The following is a 12,011-nucleotide window of genomic DNA, read 5'->3' as shown; positions in this document are numbered from 1 at the left end:
TAATATTTTTTTATAATCCTTTATATGTCTGGTGAGGTTGGTTCGAACTTCACCTCCTTCATTTCTGATGTTGTTAATGAGGATCCTCTCTCTTTTTTTCTTAATGAGCCTTTCTAAAGGTTCATCAACCTTGTTTATCCTTTCAAAGAACCAGCTCTTCGTTTCATTGATTTTTTGTATATATTTTTGTCTCTATGTCATTTATTTCTGCTCTGATCTTTATTATTTTCTTCCTTCTGCATATTTTAGGCTTTTCTTGATGCTTTCTTTCTAATTCTTTAAGATGTAGGGTTAGATAATATATTACATGTTTTTCTTTCTTTTTTATTTTTTTCTTTCTGGTAGACCTGTACTGCTATGAACTTCACTCCCAGGACTGCTTTCACTGTGTCCCTTAGATTTTGCATTGTTGTGTTTTCATTGTCATTTGTTGCCAGGATGCTTTTTATTTCTTCTTTGATCTCTGTGGTAACCCAATTATTGTTTAATAGCATGCAATTTAGCCTCCAATTGCTTAATTTTTTTTCATTGTTTTAATTGTAGTTAATTTTTAATTTTATGCCATTGTGATCCAATAAGATGCTTGATATGATTTCTATCTTCTTTATTTGAAGAGAATTTGCCTGTGTTCCAATATGTAGTCCAATTAAGTCCATCTGATCTAGTGAGCCATTTAAGATTGATGTTTTTTTGCTGATTTTTTGTTTATCAGCTTTATCCAGTGGTATCAATGGGGTATTAAATTTCCCTACTATGACTGTATTGCTGTTGATCTCTCCCTTGATATCTACCGTATTTTTTTTTATGTACTAGTATTTGTGTGCTCCTGTTATGGGTGCATATATGTTTACCAGAATTATAACCTCTTGTTGTATTGCTACCTTTAGTATTTTGAAGTGGTCCCTCTTATCTCTTGTTATGTTCTTCACTTTGTGGTCAATTTTATCAGATATAAGTATTGCTATGACAGCTTTTTTTCAAAATTCTATTTGCCTGAAAAAAAAAATTTCATCCCTTCATTATCAGTCTGTGTAATTCATTTGTGCTGGGGTTGGTTTCGTGTATACAGAAAATATATGGGTCATGTTTTCTTATCCATTCTGCCACTCTGTGTCTTTTCTTGGAGCATTTAATGTTATTATTGATAGGTACTTGTTTGTAGACTTTTTATTCTTTATGCCTATGTTCCTTCTTTCCTTTCTATTTCTTCTTTTTACAGAAGTTCCTTTAGCATTTCTTGCATTGCTAGCTTGGTAGTAATAAACTCCCTTAGCCATTTTATTTTTTTGTCTGTGAATTTCCTGATTTCATCTTCAATTTTAAATGATAACCTTGTTGTATAGAGTATTCTTGGATTCAGTCACTTGCTTTGTATCACTTTGTATACTTCATTCCATTCCCTTCTGGCCTGATGTGTTTCTGTTGAGAAACCATTTGATAGTCTAATGGGATATCCCTCATAGTTAACTTTCTGTATCTCTTTGGCAGCCTTTAAGATTCTTACTTTATTGTTGGTTTTTGCCAATTTAATTATGATGTGTCTTGATGTCAGTCTTTTGGGTTAATCTTGTTTGGGAATCTTTGTGCTTCTTGGACTTGTGTGGCTTTTTTTCTTCCCAACATTAGGGAAATTTTATGCATTTTTTTAAAACAGTTTTTCTATTCCTCGCTCTGATTCTTCTCCTTCTGGCACTCCTATTATGTGGAGTTGTTTTGTTTTGTGTTGTCCCAAATCTCCCTTAGGCTCTCCTCTTGCTTTTTAAGTTTTCTTTCCAGTTGCTCTTGTACTTGGGTGTTTTTTCTACCTTGCCTTCTAACTCTCTGATGCAGTCCTCAGCTTCTTCTTTGCTACTGTTGAAACTCTCCATTGTGTCCTTTATTGCATCTATGTCATTCTTCATTTCCGATTGATTCTTACACATGTTGAATTTGTCTTCCATCATTTTCAGCATCCGTAGAACCATTGCTCTCAATTTTTTCTCTGATACATTGCTTGCCTCCATTTTGTTTATTTCCTTTACTGGTGATTCCTCTTTTTCTTTTGCACGGGGGTTGATTTTTTCTCTCTCCATTTTTGGTGTTCCTTTTTTATTTTTCTATGTATTAATTCAAAATGCTATGACAACCAGATTTTTTTAGTGTGTCTTATATAGTAGATGTTTTGTGGGACCCAGTGGTGCAATCTCTCTGTTCTTCTGTGATGGGTAATCTAGGGATGCCCCCTAGTTGGAATATTTGTGTTCTCTTGGTGCAGTTGTGTCTTGAGGGTTATTGTCCCATTCATGGATAGAGTCTCCTCTCAGGGTATCTGGTTATGTGGCTTGCTCTCTACCACGTTGACTGAACAGCACAAAATACAATTCAACAAGACACGACACAAAGGGAACAAAACATGAATGTACTCACAACACCTATTATCCCAATAAAAGTGACCACCAGAGAAAAGACAATTAGGAGAGAGAAAAGAGCCAAAATGATCTTGAGAAAAGAAAAAGCATAAGAGAGGAAAGAACAAGAAGAAATAGGAAGGAAAAAATATATGGAGAAGAAACACCACAGAACAAACAGATAAACCAAAAAATTCAAAGAACAATCACCCAGAAAAAAGGGGAAGGGGGCAGAATCTACCTAATAAAAGAGTAACATGCTAACTGACCATACCTTCGTGACACCCACCAGCCAATCAGGAGTGAGTATGCAAATTAACCCAACAAAGATGGTGGGTTAATTTGCATAAACAGCCCCTCCAGGCCTCTGAGCAGCGTAGGAAGGTGGAAAGGCCGCTCCGGCCCAGAGCAAAGGTGGTGCTGGCAGCCAGGGAAAGGAAGGCCCATTCTGGCATGAATCTTCATGCATTTGGCTTCTAGTTTAAAAATAAAAAAATAAGATAAAATGAAATTAAAATAAAAATAGATGAAGAAAAAATAATGCAGAAAAAAATAAAAAATAAAGAAAATACAGAAAAAGATTTTAAATAAAAGATAAATAAGTTAAATATCATACAATTCAGCCAAGTTTAAGTGCCCCATAGGGGCTGGTTTAAGATCCCTCTTCTCTTCTGTCTGCCACTTGTCAGGTTCCTGTTAGGTAGTCAGCACTGTGTTGAAGTTTCAAGCGATTCACTGCTCCTCTGTTTGTGTCTATATCCACAGCCTTGATTGCAAGCAGGCAGGACAAATCTGCTCAATTAGCCTGTCTGCCTCTGTCAATCTTAATCTCTAAGGTAGCTGTCTCTGACAGGGCTATATTTAGGGAGGGTGCTGTATTGCTTTCTGGGACTGAAAAGCCTCTCTTAAACCCAGTCCCCCATGGCTCAATGGGGCTATTCAAATTTTTTTCTGTCCTTTGTACTGCTCAGGGTGTAGTCTGGGTGTGGCTGTATTAGCTGTCTTGAGTCTGCTGGGAGGGGCTGACTCTTCAGGAGACAAATGGTTGCTTAGGCCTGGAGGGTCAGGAATGTCCTATTGCCTGACTCCTGGTCACCTCTCCCCGACTCACTCTCCTTCACTGCCTCTCCCCAGACTCCACATGTCTGCGCCTCCACCTGCACCTCAGCAATAGGTGAGTGTTTGTATTTGAAAGGTCCTATGTACTTGGTTTAGCAAATAAAAACAAAGACCAAACAGGCAAAACAACTGGTCAACTGCTAGTTTCTCTCCCTGTGGCACTGCATGGCTTAGGCAATTCTTCAGGCCGCCCTTCTGGGCTCAGCCTCTTGTGGCTGTGGACTTAGATCTGGAATCCCTGGCCTCCAGTATCCCTATGGATTTCCTTCCCGCAGTTGGTTGTTATGCCTGTCCCCAAGGGATGCGGACTTGGTGCTGTGCAGCTTCCCTCTGATCCTCTTCTTGGCTCAGTGGTTTTGTGACTCTCTCCAGGCCAGGTCCCCAATCCTACTATTATCCAGGCATCCTCTGCCTTTCCTGGCTGCAAACTGTCTCACCAGCTGTGTTTACTTCATCAATTCCTGGTGGATATTATTCAATTTAGATGCTCCTTCTATCTACTCTAGCATAAGGCTTGGGGCACATCTGCCTATTCAGCCACCATTTTTTCTCTTCATTCCTTTGGGCTTTTCTTGTTTTTTTTTTTTGTTTGTTTTTTTTTCCTAATTATTTAAGTTGTTTAGTTAGATAGTTTATTACAGTTTTCTTTTCTTTTTTTTTTTAAAAGCTACGGATGAAATCCTATGAACTTCTCTCTCAGGACTGCTTTAACTGTGTCCCATAGATTTTGGGTTCTTTTGTTCTCATTTTCATTTTTTCCACGAAGTTTTTTTTTCTTTCTTAATCTCATTAGTAACCCATTCATTTTTAATAAATGTGATTTGGCCTCCATTTGTTTGAATGTTTTTAGTGTTTTTACTGTAGTTGATTTCTGATTTCATGCAATTGTGATCTGAGATGGTGTTTGACATAATTTCAATCTTCTTGAAGTTATAGAGACTTAGTTTGTGTCCTAGCATGTGGTCTGTCTTTGAGAATGACCCATGTGCACTTGCAAAGAATGTATATTCTCTAACTTTGGGTGAAATGTTTAAAGTTAATTCACTCCATCTGATCTAGTGTGTCATTTAGGATCTCTGTTTTCTTGTTGATTTTTATTCTAGAAGATATATCCAGTGATGTCAGTGTGGTGTTAATTTCCCCTGCTATGATTTTATTGCTATCCATGTCTCCCGGACATTCCTCCAAAAGCATTTTTAAAAATATATTTGGATTTTGCTCTATTGGGTGTATATATGTTCACCAGAGTTATAGCCTATTGTTTTATCAATCCCTTTAGTATTATGAAGTGGCCTTTATTGTCTATTGCTATGGTCTTCACTTTGAAGTATATATTGTCATATATAAATATTGCTACTCCACTTTGTTTTTCATTTCCATTTGCCTGGAAAATATTTTTCCATCCCTTCACTTTCATTCTCTGTGAGTCCTTTGTTCTGAGGTTGATATCTTGTAGACATCATATATATTAGTTATGTTTTATTATCCATTCGCATACCCTATGTCATTAACTTGGAAAATTTAATCAATTTTCATTTAAGATTATTACTGATTGGTACTTATTTATTGTCATTCTTATTCTTTATGTCTGTTTTCTTCTCTTTCTCTCTATTCTTCCTACACCAGTCCCTTTAGCATTTCTTTTAGTGTTGGTTTGTTGGTAATAAACTCTTTTAGCCTTTTTTTTGTCTGTGAAGCTGTTTATTTCACCTTTGATTTTTTTATTGATAGCTTTGCTGGGTAGAGGAGTCTTGATTTTAGTCCCATGGTTTTCATTACTTTATATAATTCATGCCCCTCCCTTCTGTCCTGAAATGTTTCTATTGAGAAATCACCTTACAGTCTAACTGGAGCTCTCTGGTAGATAATTTTTTGTCTCTCTCTTGCAGACTTTAATATTCTTCTTTATCTTTAATGTTTGCCATCTTAATTATGATGTGCTAAGTGTGGGTCTTTTAGCATTCATTTGGTTTGGGACTCTGTTTTTCCTAAACTTGAGTGACTTTTTCCTTACCAGCTTAGGTAAATTTTCTGACATTATTTGTTTGAACAGGTTTTTTATTCCTTGATTAGATTATTCTCCTTCTGGAAACTCTATGATGCAAATGTTATGTTTCATGTTGTCATAAATATCTTTTAGACTCTTCTCCTGATTTTTAATTTTTTTCCATTTGTGGTTCTGAATGTGTGTGTTTTTCTACCTTGTCTTCTAATACTCTGGTTCAGTCCTCAGCTTCTTCTAGTATACTGCTGAATACTTCCAGGGTGTTCTTTATTTCAGCTATGTCATTCTTCATTTCTGATTGATTCTTATTTATTGTTTCAAGCTTTTTTTGCATGTTGGTGTAGCTCTCATTAAGTCCCTTATAATTTTCATTAAGTTACTTGTAAATCTCACTGAGTTGTTTGAGCACCCTTTAATTACCATTACCTTTAATTCTTTATCTGACCAATTGCTAGTCTCCATTTCATTTAGTTCTTTTTCTGGTGATTCTTTCTTTTCTTTTATTTGGGTGTTATTTTCTTGTCTCCACATTTTTCTATCATTTGTTTTTATTTCTATGTATAAGATCAAACTGCTATGACTCCCAAACTTTGTGGAGTGGTCTTACGTAGCACGTGTTTTATAGGACCCAGTAGTACAGTCTCTTAAATCTCCTGATCTTGGTGCTCTAGGAAAGCCCCTAATTTGAGTTATTTGTATTACCTTATTGAAATTAGGTCTTGAATGTTGTTGTCCCATTTGTGGATGGAATCTCTTCTCAGTTGGCTGACTATGTGGTTCACTCCAAACTACATCATGAAAGGTGTTGTTGAGATGTTGACAAAACAGAACAAAGCACAACACAAGAAAAAACAGAACAACAACAACAAAAAACCATACACAAGACCCCTATAGAAACAACAAAAGCAATCACCAGAGAAGAGAGAAATAAGAAAGAGAAAAGAGAGCAAGAATGATAGAAAAACAGAAAGAAAGAAAAAATACAAGGCAAAAACAACAAAACAAAAAGTGCACAAAAGAAGAGGGGAGAAATATGTAGGGGCAGAACTATAATAAATAAATTAAGAATAAAGAATTAGGGGTAGGGGATTCTAAGATGGCTGCCGACAGGTAAGCAGGCTGCAAGATAGTGTGTGAGAGAACAAAAGGAGAATGAGTGGATGTATTTGGGAGTGAGAAAGATCTATATTGCAAGGAATTGCTGGGGAGTGCCAGACCGGGCTCCCCTGGCTGGGCAGCCTCTACTCCTGCTAAAATTTCTACCGGATGGCCGGCTCTGCACAGAGACTGCGCCATCTTGAAGGGGAGAGTGGTGGTGATCTGAAGCGCAGCCTTAACTTCAACCAGGGAGACCCTCGGATACCTCCCGGGACCTTACAACCACAAACCCCAGGGACCAGCTACCTCAGCTGTGAACCCAAGAATACCAAGACTCCAGCCTCTCCGACTGTGGGCACCTAGAAAGTCTGTCCAGGAGGAGACAAAGAGGCATGAGTACTCAGATGACTACTGAGCCTTCTCACAGAGCAGAGAGAAGGAACAGCTGAATCAATTAATATCCACCCAGAATTAGTGAATTAAATACAGCTGGTGAGAAATCCATGGACGATGGGGAAATCCGTGGATGGAAAGGTCAGCTATTGCCTAGGGAGAGGTGAGATCTGGGGTCCAGGTTGAAGTTAGAAACGCACCTGAAACGTACATGAAACACGCGCACCAGGGACTAGAATCTCAAAGGAAGATTCTGCCCCCCAAAATACGCGCTGTTGGGGTAAGTGTAGCCCTCTAATGTGGAAGGGGGTCCACAGGGCTACAGGCAGAAGGAGACTATAGAAATTAACCCACAGCAGGGCTGGGCACAAGAGGGCAGTCTGGAGTTCTTCCAGTGCACCAGCTGTGGAATACCAGGGGAAGATGCAAGTCTGCTTGCATCCTGTGGCTCTTGTGTGTGTGTGTCATTTTTTTCTTTCTTTTTCTTTTTTAAATTCTTGAATCTTATTACTAAGCCTAGTATAGGATCTACCAATTAAAAAAACACTTGCTGAGACTGCAGGGGGAAACTGATTTTGTGGAACTTGGAGAACAGAGTGCGGAGAAACTAACAGAAAGCCAGTTCTAGGGCAGTCCATCCCTCTAACCCAGCATTAAGTGCATCAGGGAAAGCCATCTAAACTCTGGGTAGGGGAGGAGCCTTTTAGCCCCGGATATCAATACAGAAACACTGCCAACCAGGGGTTGTATCAGAAATTGACTCTTGTGTGAATTCAACTAAATGCAGACTAAGGAAAAAAGAGCTCCCAACTGCTTGAAAGAAGGATTGTGGCTTATGAGGAAGAGGAGCTGTGGAGCACAGGGAACTCCAATACTGGGCTGTCTACCTGACAGGAAACAGACCTGCCAAACTGAACAGTAGAGGAAGTGAATGACCTTCACTACTTCACATTTTTATTTTTTATCTTTTACTTGAGAATCTAATTTTCTTTTTTCTCACATGATTTTACCTCTTTTTATTATATTTTTGTTTTTAATTACTGTTATTACTACTATTATTTTACCTTTTTTAAGTTTTATTTTTTATCTATTTTATTTTATTTTATTTTATTTTGGGATTAGTGTTCTACATTCTATTTTTATTTTCCCTGTAGCATTATTTTACTCTATCTCAATTTTTCCTTTATACCAACACTCTCTTCCTCACATTCCCCTTTTGCCCTCCTTCTTTTACCCTGTTCCTGCTTCGTTTTTCTCTATGTTTTCACTCCCTGTTAAAAATTGGTCTTACTCATATATCTAATTTCTGCTTCCCTGCTCCAAGCCCATACACACTTTTCTCTTCCCTTTCTTCGCTATCCTGATTTTCTTTTACTTCTCTTTTGTGTATCTTTGTTTGTTTTGTGTTGTTTTTTTCTTTTCTCTTTTAAATTATTTGCCTTTTTGTTTCTTTCTGTCCTGTTAATGTTTGATTGTTGATTAGTTTGGTTTTTATTGCTTATTTGTATTTGTTTTTCCATTTTTTTTCTTTTGTTGTTTGTTTTTGTTGCTGTTTTTTTTTTTTTGCTTCTGTTATTCCTTTCCTTGCTTGCTCTCTTCTACTAATAACTTAACTAATTACAATCACAAACTCAGGCCTAGCTACTCTCTCTATTCTCCTTTTCCAATTGTAAACAAATACATAATTAGATAGATTAAAGATGGGGATATATATATATCCTTTTATATATATATATATATATATATATATATATATATATATATATACCTTAATATGTATATATATATATATATATTTTTCCCCTTTTTATATTTAGGTTTTTTTTTTTAATTTTCTTCTTATATAATCATTTGCTTCCTAACTCCTCTATACTAAATTGTGGCTATTTCTACATTCATTCAATTCCTTGACCTTACCTTCTGGAAATAAGCTCTGCTTCCTCAGATTCATTTGTATGTTTGCTGTTTGAGGATTTGTAGTTTACATATTTTGGATTAGTTGTTATTTGTAGTTTGCATTCATCTCTGGGTGTTTGTTGTTTGCATTTTTTGGATTATTTGTTGTTTTATTGGAGCTTTCTCCCCATATACATATATTCCCCTCCTTTTTTTTTCTTCTCTTTCTTTTTACTCTTAATTTTTTTTCCTTTTTTCATCATTTTTGCACTCTTTTCTATCCCCTAACTCCCTTTTTTTCTGGTGGTCACATTTATTCAGAGTTATTAGTATTGTGAATACATTTGTGTTTGGTGTCCTGTGCGCTGTGTATTGTTGTGGTGTATTTTGTGCCTTTTAGTCAATGCAGGAGAGAGAGAGCTACATAACCAGACATGCAGAGAGGAGCAATCATGGAGAGACAAAGAAACAGCCGGCATACAAAAGAAAAGGAGAAATCACCAGAAAAGGAAGTAAATGAAATGGAAGCAAGCAAAATGTCAGAGAAAGAATTCAGAGAAATGGTCATAAGGTGGCTGTAAAGGATAGAAGACAAATTCCATAATATGTGAAAGAACCAAGAGGAAATGAAGAAGAACCAAGAATAAATGAAAAATGACATTGCTGCAATAAGAACTCAATAGAAAGCATCAACGATAGACTAGGAGAGGTGGAGGACTGCATCAGTGAGCTAGAAGACAAGGTAGGAAAAAATACCCAAGCAGAGCAGCATCTAGGAAAAAAAAAAACTTAAAAAACAGGAGGAGAGCCTACAGGAACTTTGGGACAACAGGAAACAAAACAACATCCACATAACAGGGGTATCAGAAGGAGAGGAAACTGATCTAGGAATAGAAAAACTATTGGAAGAAATAAGGACAGCAAACCTCTGTGATACAGGGAAGAAAAAAGTCACACAAGTCCAAGAAGCTCACAAAGTTCCAAACAAGATGAACCCCAAAAGACTGACACCAAGACACATTATAATTGAATTGACCACCAACTTACACCATACACAAAAATGGCTCAAAATGGCTACTGGACTTGAATGTAAGATGGGAAACCATAAAAATCCTACAAGACTCCATAGGCAGCACAGTATCAGACATATGTCGTACCAATATCTTTACAGACACAGCCCCTAGGGCAATGGAGACTAAGGAGAAAATAAACAAATGGGACTACATCAAAATAAAAAGCTTCTGCACAGCAAAAGAAACCATCAACAAAACAACAAGAAAGCCCACTGCATGGGAGAACATATTTGCCAATGCTATTTCAAATAAGGGTTTAATCTCTGAAATTTACAGAGAACTCATGCAATTTAACAAAAGGAAGATAAATGATTCTATCGAAAAATGGTCAAAGGATCTAAATAGACACTTTTTGAAAGAGGACATACAGAAGGTCCAGAGATATATGAAAACATGCTCAAAGTCACTAAAAATCTGAGATATGCAAATCAAAACAACAATGAGATACCATCTCACACCTGTCAGTATGGCTATCATCAACAAATCAAGAAAGTACAAGTTCTGGTGATGATGTGGAGAAAAAGGAACCCTCCTTCAGTGCTGGTGGGAATGCAGACTGGTGCAGCCACTGTGGAGAACAGTATGGAGTTTCCTGAAAAAAGTTAAGAATTGAACTCTCATTTGACCCAGTAATCCCACTTCTAGGACTATATCCCAAGAAATCAGAAACACCAATCAGAAAGGATATATGCACCCCTATGTTCATAGCAGCACAATTTACCATAGCTAAGATTTTGAAGCAGCCTAAGTGCCCATCAGCAGATGAGTGGATTAAAAAACTATGGTACATCTACACAATGGAATACTATGCTGCTATTAAAAAGAAGGAACTTTTATCATTTGCAAAAGCATGGATGGAACTGGAGAGCATTATGCTAAGTGAAATAAGCTAGTTGGAGAAAGATAAATATCACATGATCTCACTCATATGTGGGATATAATGATCAACATAATTTGATGAACAAGAATAGACTGATCTAGAAACAAATGGTAGGGGAGGGGGGGTTAGAGAGCAACCACAGGACTTTTATGCATGCATATTAGCATAACCAATGGACATAGACACTGGGGCGGTGGGGGTTGCCCAGGCTGGGAAGGGATGGGGGACTGGTTAATGGTGGAAAAGGAGACATATGTGAAACTTTAGACAATAAATAAATAAATAAATAAATAAATAAATAAATAAGTAAACTTTCTTACAGCCAAAAAAAATAAAAAAGAATTAGGGGAACAGGGGAAGGAAATTTGTTCAAAATAAAGGAGGAGGAAAAGAAATTGTTGAAAAGAAAAGTACAAGAGAAAGGAAGTAGAACCAAAATAAGAAAAGGAAAAAAAGATGAGAAAGCAGGAATAAATGAAAAGAGAAAAAATGGGTAGGAAATGCAAAGTGGAAAATTAGGTATATGAATCAACAATAGAGACTAAAATAACAACAAATTAATAAAGCATATTGATAAAAAATAAATTTAAAAAGGACAAAAGAAAGGGAATAGAAAAAATGAAAAAAATAAAGAATAGAAAATTGAAAAAAAAATTGAAGTGGTGTTTGTTTCAGTAACTGTCCTTTGGCTTTCAGCAACCTGCTTGAAGCTCCAAGTGATCCACAGTTTGTGTCTGTCTCAGGAGTTGGCTGCCAGCAGGAGGAGCCAATCTGTTCTCTAAAGCAGGTTTATTAGCAGCATGGGGCCCAGGGATGGGTCTGCAAACCTCCCCAGGTTCCCTGGTTCCAGCTCTGCCCACCTTTGCCTGCTAGCCAGCTGTCAATCTTAATCACTCAAAAATCAGTTTAAAGGGATTTAGATGGAGGGAGGAATCTAGACCTCTGGGTCTCCCGTGAAGGGGAAGTGCTGTTCAAATTTCAGGGAATGTGGTCTATGTGTTTCCTTGTCCCAGAGCTACTCCTATGTGAGTGTCCCAAAATATTACTCTTCCCTTCGCTAGGCAGATATCTTTATATATCATCTGGAAACCTGGCGTTTCTATAAACTCTCCCTTGCTGGAAAAGCACCAGTCAGATTACAAAGATAGTGTGGCATACAG

Source organism: Plecotus auritus (assembly GCF_963455305.1).
Source record: "Plecotus auritus genome assembly, chromosome: X".
Lineage (NCBI taxonomy): Eukaryota > Metazoa > Chordata > Mammalia > Chiroptera > Vespertilionidae > Plecotus > Plecotus auritus.
Note: the sequence above shows the minus strand (reverse complement) of the source record.